We start from the raw sequence: 14,123 nt of genomic DNA on the forward strand, positions 1-14,123 counted from the left end.
AAGATGTCTGGAACAAACTCATGATTTTTCTCCATAAATCTCCTCTTCTGTTGTTCTTTATTAGACTGCATGGTATTATTGAGGATGCCAAGACAAAATTTTGAACCCTTTCCCTCCCTTTTTAAAAATTGCTTAAATGTGTATTTATTTTTGAGAGAGAGACAGAGTGTGAGTGGGGGAGGAGCAGAGAGAGAGGGAGACACAGAATCTGAAGCAGGCTCCAGGCTCTGAGCTGTCAGCACAGAGCCCGGTGTGGGGCTCGAACTCAAGAACCACAAGATCATGACCTGAGCTGAAGTCGGACGCTTACCAACTGAGCCACCTAGGCACTCCTAACCCTTTCTCTCCCTTACAACTGTGGCCAATTCACAGCATGATCTGTCCATTTTACCTCCTACATATCTTGATTTTTGCATATACTTCTCTCTGTTTTCACTGTCCTATTGATGAAGTCTTGGGGTGATGCTGGGGTGGTCTGGAGTTGACAGCCAAGAAAGAATTCTTGAAGCTGTCTTTGGTGCACAAAGGTGATTTTATTAAAGCATGGGGACAGGGCCCGTAGGCAGGGAGAGCTGCACTGGGGTCATGACAGGTAACTTTATACCCTCAGGTTGGGCCTGGGTCAGGGATGGAGTAAGTAAGGTATTTTGGAAGCAAAGTTTTCAGGACTTTGAGGGGCTAGCTGTTGCTAGGGAAACACCATTTATTACTGTTTAATAAAACCTCAGTCATGAGACCCTTCAGATGTATATTGGGGGGCCATAAGCTTGGAGTATGGTTGACAGCATATATCTTTGGGCAGTTGAGATAAAGGAAGTTTCCAAAGGAATTTTTATATGTTAAAGTAGACTTATAGGATCTGTGAGGTTGGGATAATGTTAACTAAGATTCTCTTTTGCCCCTAGCAAAGTGTAATCATGGAGGCAGCTGGTCACTCTGCCAGTTTCAAGGACTTGCCAATGGGTTATAGCCAGTAAGGGAATTTAATTGTTCATTTGCCTTAGTTTCCCACATCACCATGGCAAGCACTTGAACCCCTTTCCTTTGTTCTTGGGTAGCGAGGAGTGTCTGAGGAATATCACACATATTCCACCTGGGGCGGAGGGTGGTGTGCCAACCTGTATTTTGCCCTCAGCTTGCCCCATGCTCCCCCATCACTGTCACCCATCCAAACTACCATCACCACTCATCTAGACTATTGCAATATGCTTCTAACTGATCTCTGTACATTTACTTCAACCCTCTCTCCAGACCATAGACAGAATGCTGCATTCAAAACCCAAATCTGAACATGTTATTCCTCTGCTTAAAACCTTTTAGTGACCTGCCAGTTGTCTTTCGGATCATGATTAAAAATCCTTAATCTAGTCCATCAAGCTTTCATGATCTGGCCCTGAAGTTATTTCCTGCCTCACCCTCTAGCACTTTGCCCCCCCCCCCCCGTGTATGCCTTTATTTCTTCCTTTGTGCCTGTTGTGTCCCCTGCTGAGGCTCTTTTTCCCTCCCTTTCTTTCTCAACTATTTAATGCTTACTTGTGCTTATGATTCCTACTCAAATAATACTTCTTCATGAAGTCTTCCCCAAGTCCAAACCCCAGATTCAGTCCCATTCCCTTGTAGGACTGGCTACCTTTCCTTCACAGCACTTGTCAGAGCTATACATGTTTATCTATTCTGTGATAAGTACTGTGAAGGATATTTGATTATTATCTATTTTTAATTCTAGACTGTAAATTCCATGAAGACCTGGATCATGCCTTGTTTTGTTCACCTTGTATTCACAGCACTTAGTGCCAGTAGCATACGAGCACACAGTGAGCACTTATAGATAAATGCATGAATGAATGGTCTTGAAAGGAATACATAAAGATACAAGACTGACTCAGTGCATTTAATTATCAGAATTGGAAAAGCAACTTAAAGTTCATATCTTACTGAGTTAATAGGACCCTCTTTGTATGTAAAGGTCAATACATTTTAAGATTAAAGTTGACTGGCTGTTAACTTACTATACCTAGATTGATATGTAATTTAGAATGCCAGCATATGGGACTCTAGGGAAAAGTAGTTATTTTCAGATATATTCTACTTTATTTGTTACTGTTACTGTTTGCAGTTGTCCCACTAGCGTTAGTAGCTTGCAAAACCCACTTGTAAGCCTTTTTTCATTACTTTAAATGAAATTAGCATAAAATGTAATTAGAAATAGTGACTCAGGCATAGATTTGGAATAAACTTAACTTTACTATAAACTTTAATATAAATACAGTGAAACGTTCTTCAGCTTTCCATTTTGTTTTGTTTTGTTTATAATTCATCAACGTGGACTTATCTTGATAATTTTTCAGCACTTTTCTGAGTTTGGAAGGTCATAGTTTTCTATTTGTATCTGAAATCTCTTCCAAAAAGGAGTATTCATCGTTTGTATCACATGGGTGATTGGCAGTCACACAATTGATCACAGACGAACTTTTTTGTCTCAATTCTAGATTTTATAGATCAACTCTGAATAGTCATATTAGTATAATAGTAGCTACTACTAACATTTCATTGGCATCTACTACATTATGGGGATATAATAAATATTAATCATGCTAATCCAAGTGCAATTTATAATTTAGGAAATAAATTCATTTCAGTGTCTTTCTAATAAATCCTATAATTTCTTAAAGCATTGTTTAGTTTGATGTAAGGTTACAGGCACATAAATGAGAAGGTATATCAATGTATTTTTATATATTAATAACTTAGAAATTATGAGACATTTATAAGTCTGCTGAGTTTTTACTTCAAATTAATTTTTAATTGTGATTTGAGTTAAATCATTCTGCTAAAAACTATTATTTTAAGCTTTTTTTATTAGTTGAAAATGTAATGGAATGTACATTGGGACAGATTTTCTACAATAGAACTGGTTAGTTTAACAGTATATATTGAGATATTTCAACGTGTTCCCTAACATAATATTTCCTCTTTTAGAAATTTATTCACGAGAAATTTTTAGAGAAAGGGCACTTTTACAATTAGGAAAAAAGTTATGAAAATATAATAATTTAATGCTATTTTATCCCTTAAAGATTTCTCACTTGTATAAGTACATTTCTGATGAGGTTTCGATTTGAAAGAGATTAAGTCATTTTTTTCTTATATCCCAAATCAACTTGATGAAGCCTTTACTTATTAACATTTTAATTTGGGAAATCCCAGCACAATCTTAATATTAAAATAATAAGTGATAGTGATTTTGATCATCATTGTCATCCTTTTAAACAGTAGCTAAAGCATACCAATTTGATAGTTTATACAAATTATGATATATTTTCTTTTAGGAAATTGCTTAAAATTATGTTTCCAGGGTTTTTTTTTTTCTTTGTTTTCCACTCACTTTATTCTTAGCATAGAAGATTTTGAGTTCTGCATTGATGATGAAAATGTCACCTTCATTATGCAATAGGGTAAGGTCTTTAGATAAAGGCAAAACATAGGCATGGCAATTCTTGTGTGTTTAAAATAATAATTGAAATGTCTTTGTGTGTTTCCTTAGAAGTTGCTCTGAGAAGATAGTTTATGCTTCCTGGGCAGCTTCTGGGGCAGGCTGGCCCTTACATTAAGTATCCTAGGTATCAATATGGAGCACCAGGACACTATTCCATGTAATTGCAGAGATCTTACTCCCTGGGTTAGAATCTCACAAGAGGCCCTGTTTGTTGATATATTTGCAACAAAAAGCCATTAACTTGCAGGGTCAAGGGGTTAATGGAAGAAATATTCTTGTCTTCCTATTATCTTGTAATGTTTTGCTGGGAGTTGAAGAAAGAGAACACTTTTTCTCCCCCAATTTCTCTTGGCAGTTTTAAAAATGGTGACTTCATGTTTCCATGACTAAATAAAAGATTAAATGCCAATATGGAAAGCTTTAGAAGTGTACTTAGTCAAGCTGTCAATTCAGACAGGCATTCTATCATGACCACCTTTGCTGAGGTCACTGAATAACTCCTAGTAACGAAAACTAGGAGGAAGGTATCTAATGGTTTCTTGGTTTCTGAGTCCTGAGATTTTTTTTTCCTTTTCTATTTTAGGCAAACTAGTCATCTTGCACAAGAAGTCAAGGAAATTTGATAAAACTTTAAAGGAGAGGTCCAAAACTCTTTTAGTTAAGTCCAAAAGGAATTCTGTGTCTGAAAGAATTCAACTCCTCAGATTGGTGTCCCTCAAATCCAAGTATTTTAGAGAGTGCGTAAAAGAGTATAAATAAATATCCTTATGCCCGAAAAATCCTTATTGGAACTGGGTTGATGATTATAGATGGAACTACAGGTGGAATTAACTTGCCTAGATTTTATAGGTGGAAATCATTGCCTAGCTAAGGGTATTTCTGTCATTTTTCTTTGAAAACAATATATTTCATTATCTAACTCTTCCAATTTAATGTATGTGATCAGAATTGCCCAATGCAATTTAAAAGTCACTGGAAGGTCTTGTCTTCTCTTCTTGTATGTAAGTGGGGAATTTTCTCTGGATCTAACCAATTAGTTAATTTTCCTGATTGATTAAAATAAGTCCTTTCAGGATGTAATAAGAGCATTGTTGAGCACTTTAGGAAACTTGTCTACTCTTTTTTTCTCTGAAGGCCAGAATACCTTTATAATTTCATCTGAAGGCTAGTCATAGTCATGGGTATAGGTAGTAACCCAGAGTTCTCATAAATTGAAATAATCTCAGCCTATTTAATTGTAGTGCTCTGCCAACAAACACAGGTTGTGCTGGTTTGATTTGACACAGTTTGGCTGGTGAGTTTCACTAATTTTACTATTTAAATCTGCCACAATAATCAACGCATGTGGATACATATGGTTACAGTCCTCCGTTTCACCCATAATTTAGCCCGACAACACACATGTGAGTTTTCTTTTTACTCAATGTTTATATAAAGGGAATATTTAGCACATAATTTGGTAATTCTCCTGAAATTCTAACTTCAAAATAATAGAAGGGGGAAATGTAATCACACCTCTGTTAAAACAATTTAAAAATGAAAAACCTGGTGGAAAACTTTTTAATAATTGAGATAATGTTTGCCTTTCAGATTTAGTTGCGACCATGCATTATAATAGGTTAGTCAGCATGATTGATAGGGTGTGTTAAATCACCTTTCCTGTGTCCTCCAACACTGTGAGCATGCTACTGTTCACAGACCAACACTTTGCTCCATAAAAAGCCATTCTGTGTCTATGCAACATGATGCAAGGCTTCAATGCTTTTAGTACATGGACTTAATCATAGGCCAATTTATCCATTTAACATCCTAAGTAGTCAGAGTATTTGTCAGATTTTGTGTATTCTTAAACTTGTTAAAAATTATACCACTAATGTTTATCCCTGGGGAATTTTTTTTAAGACTTCTTTCTATAATCTGTTTGTTTACTTATTCTCATACCAGGAATTTTTCATATAATACCTACAGTGATAATGCATATCGATCATCTGCTAAGGCATATTTCTAAAAAAAATCTCTCATCAAGAGAAACTAAGCATATTTAGGGTTCCCCAGGCAGAAGTTCACACATGCTCACCAATAACCCAGTCAACTGTACAGACTGCTACTATGTGCTGGCTTTTTCTTTTCCTTGTCTCTTGCTTTGGGTTCTCTTCACTATGCATTATTGAGTCAAGTCTGCTAGGTCCCTGGTTAAGGTAGCCCCACCAGCACCCCTGATGCTGAGATGCCGGATCTACAAAACAGTCTCTGGCAAACAAAGAGGGAATCCACCTCTCTCACCACTGTCTGGTGGATTTTGTTGGACGGTGAGGATCCAGAACTCTGCAGTTTAACCCATTGTATGACACTCAGAGGTTTAGCAGGGGTAGGGTTGGGGTGGGGGATGGAGAGGAGGAGCAAAGAGGCTGCTGTAGAGGCAGTGGGCGCAGGGTACTTTTGGTAGAGAAAATAGTGGGATGCATTTTAGAGAATTTAGAACCATAAAAAAATTGGCTGAAATTGGTCTGCTTTATAGTATCACCATGTGCTGATGATTCTAAACAATAGAAGAAAGATATATATACTCCTCCCTGCCAAGCAAACTACTCCCACCACTCCTTCCCTTCAGTGCAGCACTGTTTATAGATACTTGCCCAGGGCAGATTCTCCTCCAGAAAGCTCCTCAGTCCCTTACATATATAATCTATTGATAGGTCAACCTGGCAATGAGTTAGATACGACCCGGCTATAGGCCTCTATCCTCCTACACATGTCAAAGGAGAACTGAAATCTTTCCTTTTCATTTCCCTCCCTTCCCTTTTTCTCCTCTTTTCTCCCTCCTCCTCTCTCATTGTTCCTAGAAAAAAAAAAAAAAACCTGATTTCTGTGAAAGATACATTATCTTCTCGTACTATAAGCTAGAAATTAGGGGCAGCATAGTGTGTAGTGGATAGATGACCTGACTGGATGCCAGGGGATCTGGCTCCCAGTCCTGGCCCCTGAAGAGTCATGTGACCCTGATGAAATCATATGGCCTTTCTGAGGCCTCACCTGTGATATTAAGGTGATTGAACTTGATCCACAGCCATCCCAGCTAGGCATTTCTACTATTCTATGAAGAAAGAAAGTAAAAGGCAGAAGCAGAAATGCAGATGATTGATTAACACAGAGCATCACTGTGTTTTCCTTCTACAGCTCCCAGTCCTATTTTTCTGATTGTTTTCCTTTTGATTTTCCAAAAGATGAAATCTTTACAACCCCTCTGTTAAGTTTCACCCATCAAGGGCACAGTTGGTCAATATCAGTGACTTCCAGGGCTTCAACATAATTAAGTTCTAGGAAACATCAGGGACAAAGCAGAATTAATTATATATGTCTCTACCAAATTACAGAGCCTGTGAATAGTTGACAAGGGCATCTTGGCCCCTCATCAACCATGATATCACATACCCTGAACTGAGTGGTGTTCCAATAGAAAAAGCCTGAGACAGCATGTGCCTGAGTTTCTTTTTAATACATGATCATATCACCACTTATTTGTGTGCAAACTGTTTCTGACCTGAGAAGACAGGAATCTAGTTCACAAGTCAGAGGATTCAGAGGTAAAAATTGAAGCAAAAAGACTTGGATGAGGTTTTTACATGCTTACAGATATCTTTACAGTAATTGAGTTTCCCATTTATAGTTAAATACTTTTATTAAAGGGAGACTTAAAGATATGGGACACCTTGTAGTCATTATTAAATATTCCCTTCTGCTATATAATTTCAGAAGGAAATTAAGAAGCAAAAAACACCATTAAAACCATTACTCTCCCTCACACACACCATTAGTACATGCATTTGCACATTCTTGCATGCATGCACAATTATGCCTTTTAATTTGGTCTCATATCTACTACATATTCTGAGTGTTAATATAGATGGAAATTATAACAGTAATATTTTAAAAGAAAAAAAGGATTTACTTCTAATAAAGTAAATAATGATGACGCCAGATAGTAATTGTTCCATCTGTTGTCCTTTTAAATTTGTATTATAAATAAATACCTCTCTGTGTGTCTCTCTGTGTCTCTGTTCCTGTCTCTCTGTGTTTCTATCTCTCTACACACATGGACATGCACGCTTTGTGATTTCAAAAGAAATAACTGGTTTTACAGTTTATTGGTATCTGCGCAAAGATTTGTTTGATTATAATTTTTCAATTTTAATGGTAATATTAGATTTGTGTCTTACCACTGGTGTTCCTACTATAATTGAAATTCTTTATTAGTCATCTTTCACCAGCTGCTTAATGTCAGTGGATCTTTCATTCCTAGACCATGAGTTGAGAAGGATTTTTACATACATTCAATATAGTTGGAGCCCACTAGTTCCTACTACAACAGTGCTCCCCATCACCCATATACAATTTCATTTAAGACAAAATAGCAGCTCCAACAGAAAGTAAGTGCAGCCTTCTCCTTTGTAAGTTGTAATTGAGGTTATGGCACGGCATATTGCCCGTGGCAGAATCTATGACCAAGAAATGGAGACCATGATTTGAAGCTGGATGCAGTGTAAGCAAAATGAATTAATTATTAGCAGCACAGAATTGAAGGAAAATACAGGGTTTCCTAAAGTGAAATATATTGACATTTTAAAAAAAAGAAGGTGTAACAAGGAATTTATTGATGAATCATGTAGTCTTTCCCACTATTCTTGCCTTTTGGAATTCTTATATTCTTAGGTTAAGATGACTATTTTTAAATAAGTCATACTCTGCTCAGAATGTCAGAGAAATATTTTCTAGTATTATTAGTTCTTCCACAACTTGAAGTTAGTGTATTTTAATGTATACTGTTGGTGTCACTTGAATAAGTAAGTGGCTAGCTAATGATAGGACTAAATTACCTTTGATAATATTCTTTATTTGATATTATTCTTTAATAGAAAAAGTAACTTTTTCCCTATCCAATATGTCTCAAAGTAGGCAAAATGGAATTTTTTAGGGGAAAGTTTATGAACATTTACCACTTCACACTATAAATGGTGAACATTAGTGTACATAACTTATGTAGGTAATTATTTAGCAAAATCCCAAAGAACCTCCCATAGAGTGATGGTTGCCCAAAATATTGGTTACTGTATACTTTCTATTGCTTTGAGGAGAAAACTGTTTTTGTGTCTAGTTTTGGGAAGTCATGGCATGTATAGACCAAAGTTGTACTTTAGAATCTAGTTCAATGAATCTTATATGAGAGAAAATTCCTGCTAGTTTCTGGTAATGCCTTGATGGTCTGTTATCATGTTCAGTTTTACTTATTTTCTTCTTATGCCCTCCTTTTCCCCCCTAGATTTTGTATTTAGGGTTAGAAAAAACAGTTCTATGAGTTATCAACCAGTTACCATATTTAAGAGTAGTCTCTTCTGTTCACATTAAATATTGGTCATTTGAATGATTATCCTACTCATATAGAACCTTTCTTTTCACATGATGTGACTTATATGATTTTCAGAAGTATAACTGAGACCCAAAACACCACATAAAAAACAAAACAAAACAAAACAAAACAAAACCAAAGTCCATAAATTAATGGAACCTCTTCTTTAGTATATTATAGGCACATATTGTATTGTTTCTCTTCTTGGCTAGCAGTGGTTCTTGTCAGTTTTTTCAAGAGCCAGCCGGCAGTCTAGTCATGAGTTTAGTGGAAATAATACGTCATCATCAGTCCATACCATTATACCATTTGTTAGGGGCTTGCTTTCTGCCAACCAACTTGCTAAAAGCCTTTTGCACATTAACCAAACCCTTGTAAAAATCAATGAAACTCTGATAGGTTAAATAACTTAGCAAAGGTGATACAGCTTAGGGCGCAACAGCTGGGATTCAAACCTAGGTCTCTCTGACTTTAAACTTCAGGAGTTTAACCATTATGCTCTGATTCCAGCCATAGTGGATGAACAAAGCCTACCAGTTTTCACATTTTTGAATGCTATGCATCGAACAAGAATCACCTTCTCAACATTCCCTTTTGTGCCTCTCTTGGGGCTTAAGATGCAAAAGCCTAACCAGGAAGGAGTGTACTGTAGCAAGCTATTGCTTTCAACCCAGTTGTCCTCCTTGTTAGGTTTTTCATAGGCACTCAGATCCTGTATCTACCACTGTCTCTCTGACCTTGGGCACATAATCTGACATCTCTATACTTCAGTTTCCTTCTATCTAAAGCAACATCATTGTGAGGATTCAATGAGTGTATACAAACGAAGCATTAAAAATAGTGCCTGGTACACAATAGGCACTCAATGAAAGAGAGCTGTAATTATTAGTTACAACTCAAATAGGAAGTCTTATTTCCTGAGGGCATCTAATATGCCTTTGCATGGAAATGGGCATTAAAATGACAAAGATTCATTCAGAATGATATGCAGGTCTGAATATAAACTCTCCCCTCCTTTATCTTTCCACACACCCAGCTCCAGTAGCTTTGAAGCACCCCTTTCATAGACTCAACTTAAGTATCAGAGTGGAGAGGTTGGAAGATGAGCCCAAAAAGAGCATGCACAGAGTGCATTTCAATTCAACGCTGTTTCACACCTCTCTTCACACTGCATACCCTAAAGATTTGTTTGAAGACTTGGCCATCTCACCACTACCCACTTCTCAGCCCTGGAGGCAGCCAGGCTATATATGAGGAGGAATCGGAGATAGCATCCGTATAGCTTTTCATTGCTTGGTAACAGCGAATGCTTGCCATTTTGTTGCAAAATAAAATTGATATTATACAGTTATGGAAATCAGTTATGAAGGAAAGTTAGCAGACATTATATCTTTGTAATAAAACATTCTACTGGCTGGTGTGCGCATGCATAATAAGTCACTTTTTGTCAGACACTAAAAAATTAAAGTTTTGTAATGAGAGATGTAAATAAAAACCATCCGTAGAGAGAAACGGGTGCCCGAAAAGAATGGAAAGTTCTAGGCTATAGCATCTGCTAAGGGAGAATTTATTTTTGTGATCATCATTCATTCAGCAAACAGCTGTGTATTTTTACCATGTTCCAGGTACATGACTGTTTGCTGGGGCAACAAAGATGACTAAATCATTGTCATCCTCGCCCTTGAAGTGCTGACTAAAGGAAACAGGTAATCGAAGAAATAATTGTAAAACATGACAATGAGTATGATGATAAAGGCAGGGAAAGAATGCCAAGAGAGCACAGGTGAGGCAGTTGTCTCTGAAACTGTGAGAAGAATCATAGAAGAAGGTACATGCCTCGGACATTCACTGAATGAATGAATGAATGAATCAATCAATCAATCAATAGTATGAAAAAAATGATGTGATCATAGGGTTAAATGCTATGCCCTGAGAAGATGACTTGGGATTTGGCAAAAGGGAAGTTTCAACGGAGTGGTAAGAGCAGAATCTGTACGGCAGAGCACTGTGGCCTCAAGGCAAGAGGAGATGCTTTATGGCTCTTGCATCCCCTCCCCCAAATTGAGTAACATATATTTAAATAGTGTAAACTGCATGCTGTTGTTTCCCAGAAAGGTATAATTTGCTGGGGAAAATGGTATCTTGGGCAAGTTTCTGCATATGATATCATATTTCAAATTATATAACAAGGATGCACACTTAAAAAGAATCAGCAGTGAATCTTTTGAAAAGAAAAAAAATCCCTTAAAATTGTAAGTAGATGCTTTTTGATTTAGGATTTTGCTCATGTGCTTTCATAAATAGGGTTTGCACATCTAAGTTTCTAAATGACATTGAAGTTTTCATAGACTAAATATTTACCATAACAAAATATATCTCTACATCTGTTCCCTGAAGTCATTTGGATGTGTGTGTGTGTGTGTGTGTGTGTGTGTGTGTGTGTGTGTGTGCTTGTGAGCATGTATATATCTCTCAACATCTAAATTCCCTCTACAGTAATTCAGATATGAAATCAGTATGTCAGTCTTAGAGATGCTATTCAGTTACTAAATCTTCTAGCTAAATCCTAGTCTAATTTTTCTTTGACTAAATTTCCTCCTCTGGTATAGTGTAGCATTCAATCACAAGTTAATGATAACATTAACAATACCTAACTTAATAACAATTACTGAGTGTTTATGTGCCACACAATTCTGTCAACTCTCTTTATACATGATTTCACCTAACCCTTATGATTAACAATATGAAACTATTTATCAAGTGCAAAATATAGAATTCATCATTTTTTCCTTAAAAGTTGGCATTTTCATGTTGTACTTGACCCTCTCTGTGTCTAATCTTTGGACTTAAAGTAGGTCATTTAGCTGCTGATTTTGCTCCCAGATAACTCAGTTCTTTTTAGCAATATTAAATTTCCTTTCCATAAAATGTTTTATGTTTCCAGTTGTAGTGGTGCTCTGCCCTGATTCTTCAGTTCATGAAGGTAGCCCTGGATTAAGTCAGACACTAGCCCCATAACCTATCCTTCCTTGATTTTTATTCTTATATTTTCCCTTCTAAACCATAATTTTTTGCTTGAATATGATCTTGTTTTAATGCTATTGACTTAAATGTCTTTTCCAATGGATATAACCATAATTGATTTTATTTTTAGAACAAATATCCTTATTGGGAGTATATAATAAAGATACTGCAGATTTTATAATAATTTTAACTTTCCTAAACACCTTTGTATCTACTGGAAGTCTTGAGCTTAATACCATCAGGAAGGTAGGTCAGAGCAAGTACACTGAGGTGAGATTATTTGCCTAAATAATAAGACCTAGCCAAGTCCAAATCCAGATTTGGATCCTAGCCTGAAGGCTAGACTGTTTTTTCCCCCATTCCAAATTTTCTTTGATTTGTTTTTACCATAATTGAAACAATAATATCACAACCTTTGTAGTGAATGTTTGAATATACAGAATGTTTCAAAATTCACCATATTATTTGATCCTTGTAATGTCATAAGGAATTGTATTGGGCAGATATTGATCAATCCTGTTTTATGGATGAGGATAGCCAGGCTCAAAAGAAGTTAAATGACTTCCCAGGGTTACATATATAGTGAGCAGCAGAGCCCAAATTTTTACCCAGGTGTGATAAAAGTTGTATCAAGTAAACAGTAAAATATCCTGTCTTTTTTCAGGAAAGAGTTTCAGGAAATAGGTAGCTTGATTTTGTTACTCTCATTATGAATCGAACCTGGAGTCTGCATGTTTCAAGTAATATGTATTCATAGTTTTCTTAGTATATTATTGATTGACAGAGAGAAAGATCTCTATTTCAGAGGGATACTTGAGATTTCATGTTTGTTTGCTTGTTCTCTCAGTGGTAACTTTCAATGGAAGTAGATAAATTTGAAATATTAGTAAGAAGTTTTAGATAAACCTTGGATCTGATTTATTACTCAAATATTATCTTAAAGGAAAGTGGGAGTGGACCAAAGTGGCAGATGAGGCACAACTCACCCAAAATTCCATTGAAAACACACACACAAAAGAATATATCTATAATAGCACTGGAAAATAATAATAATAAAAAAGTATTGCCATGAGGGACAATACCAGAATGCCTGATATTTTACTATTATTTAACATTATACTAATTATAAAAGATATTTTAGCCAATGCAAAAACACATACCTTCCATATACACATGCACCCACAAACACATAAAAACAAAATTTTTACTATTTTCAGATCATTATCTACTTATTTATAAAAATAAAACCATTACAATTCATAAAGAGTTTAGTAAGGTATCCAATGTTGAGGCCTATTTTGGTATGGGAGTAGCATGATTAGACTTTCATTTTAGTAGTAAAACTCTGGGGATCATCATTAGGATTGACCAAAGCAAAAAAAGACTCATGAAGAAGTTACTGATGGTTGAGTGAAAGACAATGAAGGCCAGAGTAGAAAAAGGAATGAATAAATCAAGAGAACTTTCTTATCTAAACACAGTAGAACATAACAGTGTATGGGATAAGCTATCAGAGTAGGTGGGAGAAAAAGGCATCAATGATAACTTTGTCTTTGGAGAATGGTGACCCTAATAATGAGATTGGGAATTTAGGAGCATAAATTGGTTCAATAGCAGTGACTCTCCATGTTGGCTATAGATTGAGATCAACTGAGGAGTCTTTAAAAATACTGATGCCTGGTTGGAAGTCCAGGGATTGTAGTTTAGATGGTTAGGGCATGAGATTTTTTTTTTTATGTTTTTTTTTTTGTTTTTTGTTTTTTGTTTTTTGTTTTTTGTTTTTTTGGTCTTATTTTTAGTAAACACACACACAAGAAAACAAAAGTTAAAATTTTATTTTCTTTTTTTTTAAGTAAAGCCTTTAGGCAAAGAAGAAAGCCCCTCGAGGTGGCACACCTGGGTACTTCTGTCCCTTAAAGGCCTCTTATTTTACTCCAAGTTAAAAAATTTTTTAAATGTTTATTTGTATTTGAGAGAGACAGATAGACAGACAGACGTTAGCATAGGAGGGGCAGAGAGAGATGGAGACAGAATCCGAAGCAGGTTCCATGCTCTGAGCTGTCAGCACAGCTGATGCGAACTCACTCACCAGCCCTGAGATCATGACCTGATCATAAAGATTAACTGACTGAGCCATGAGGCACCCCTACCCCCAGTTTAAAGGATCCACTGAATCCAGATTAATATGTTTTTTTTTTT

At 36.1% G+C, this 14,123-nt stretch overlaps 1 protein-coding gene across 1 annotated transcript in view; it reads left to right on the forward strand.

Moving 5' to 3' along the window:
• Window positions 1-14,123, forward strand: part of MACROD2 (mono-ADP ribosylhydrolase 2) — a 2,036,271-nt gene that overhangs the window by 859,316 nt on the left and 1,162,832 nt on the right. The gene's annotated exons all lie outside the window — the stretch shown is intronic.

The sequence above is a fragment of the Panthera uncia genome, assembly GCF_023721935.1.
Source record: "Panthera uncia isolate 11264 chromosome A3 unlocalized genomic scaffold, Puncia_PCG_1.0 HiC_scaffold_11, whole genome shotgun sequence".
Classification (NCBI taxonomy): Eukaryota; Metazoa; Chordata; class Mammalia; order Carnivora; family Felidae; genus Panthera; species Panthera uncia.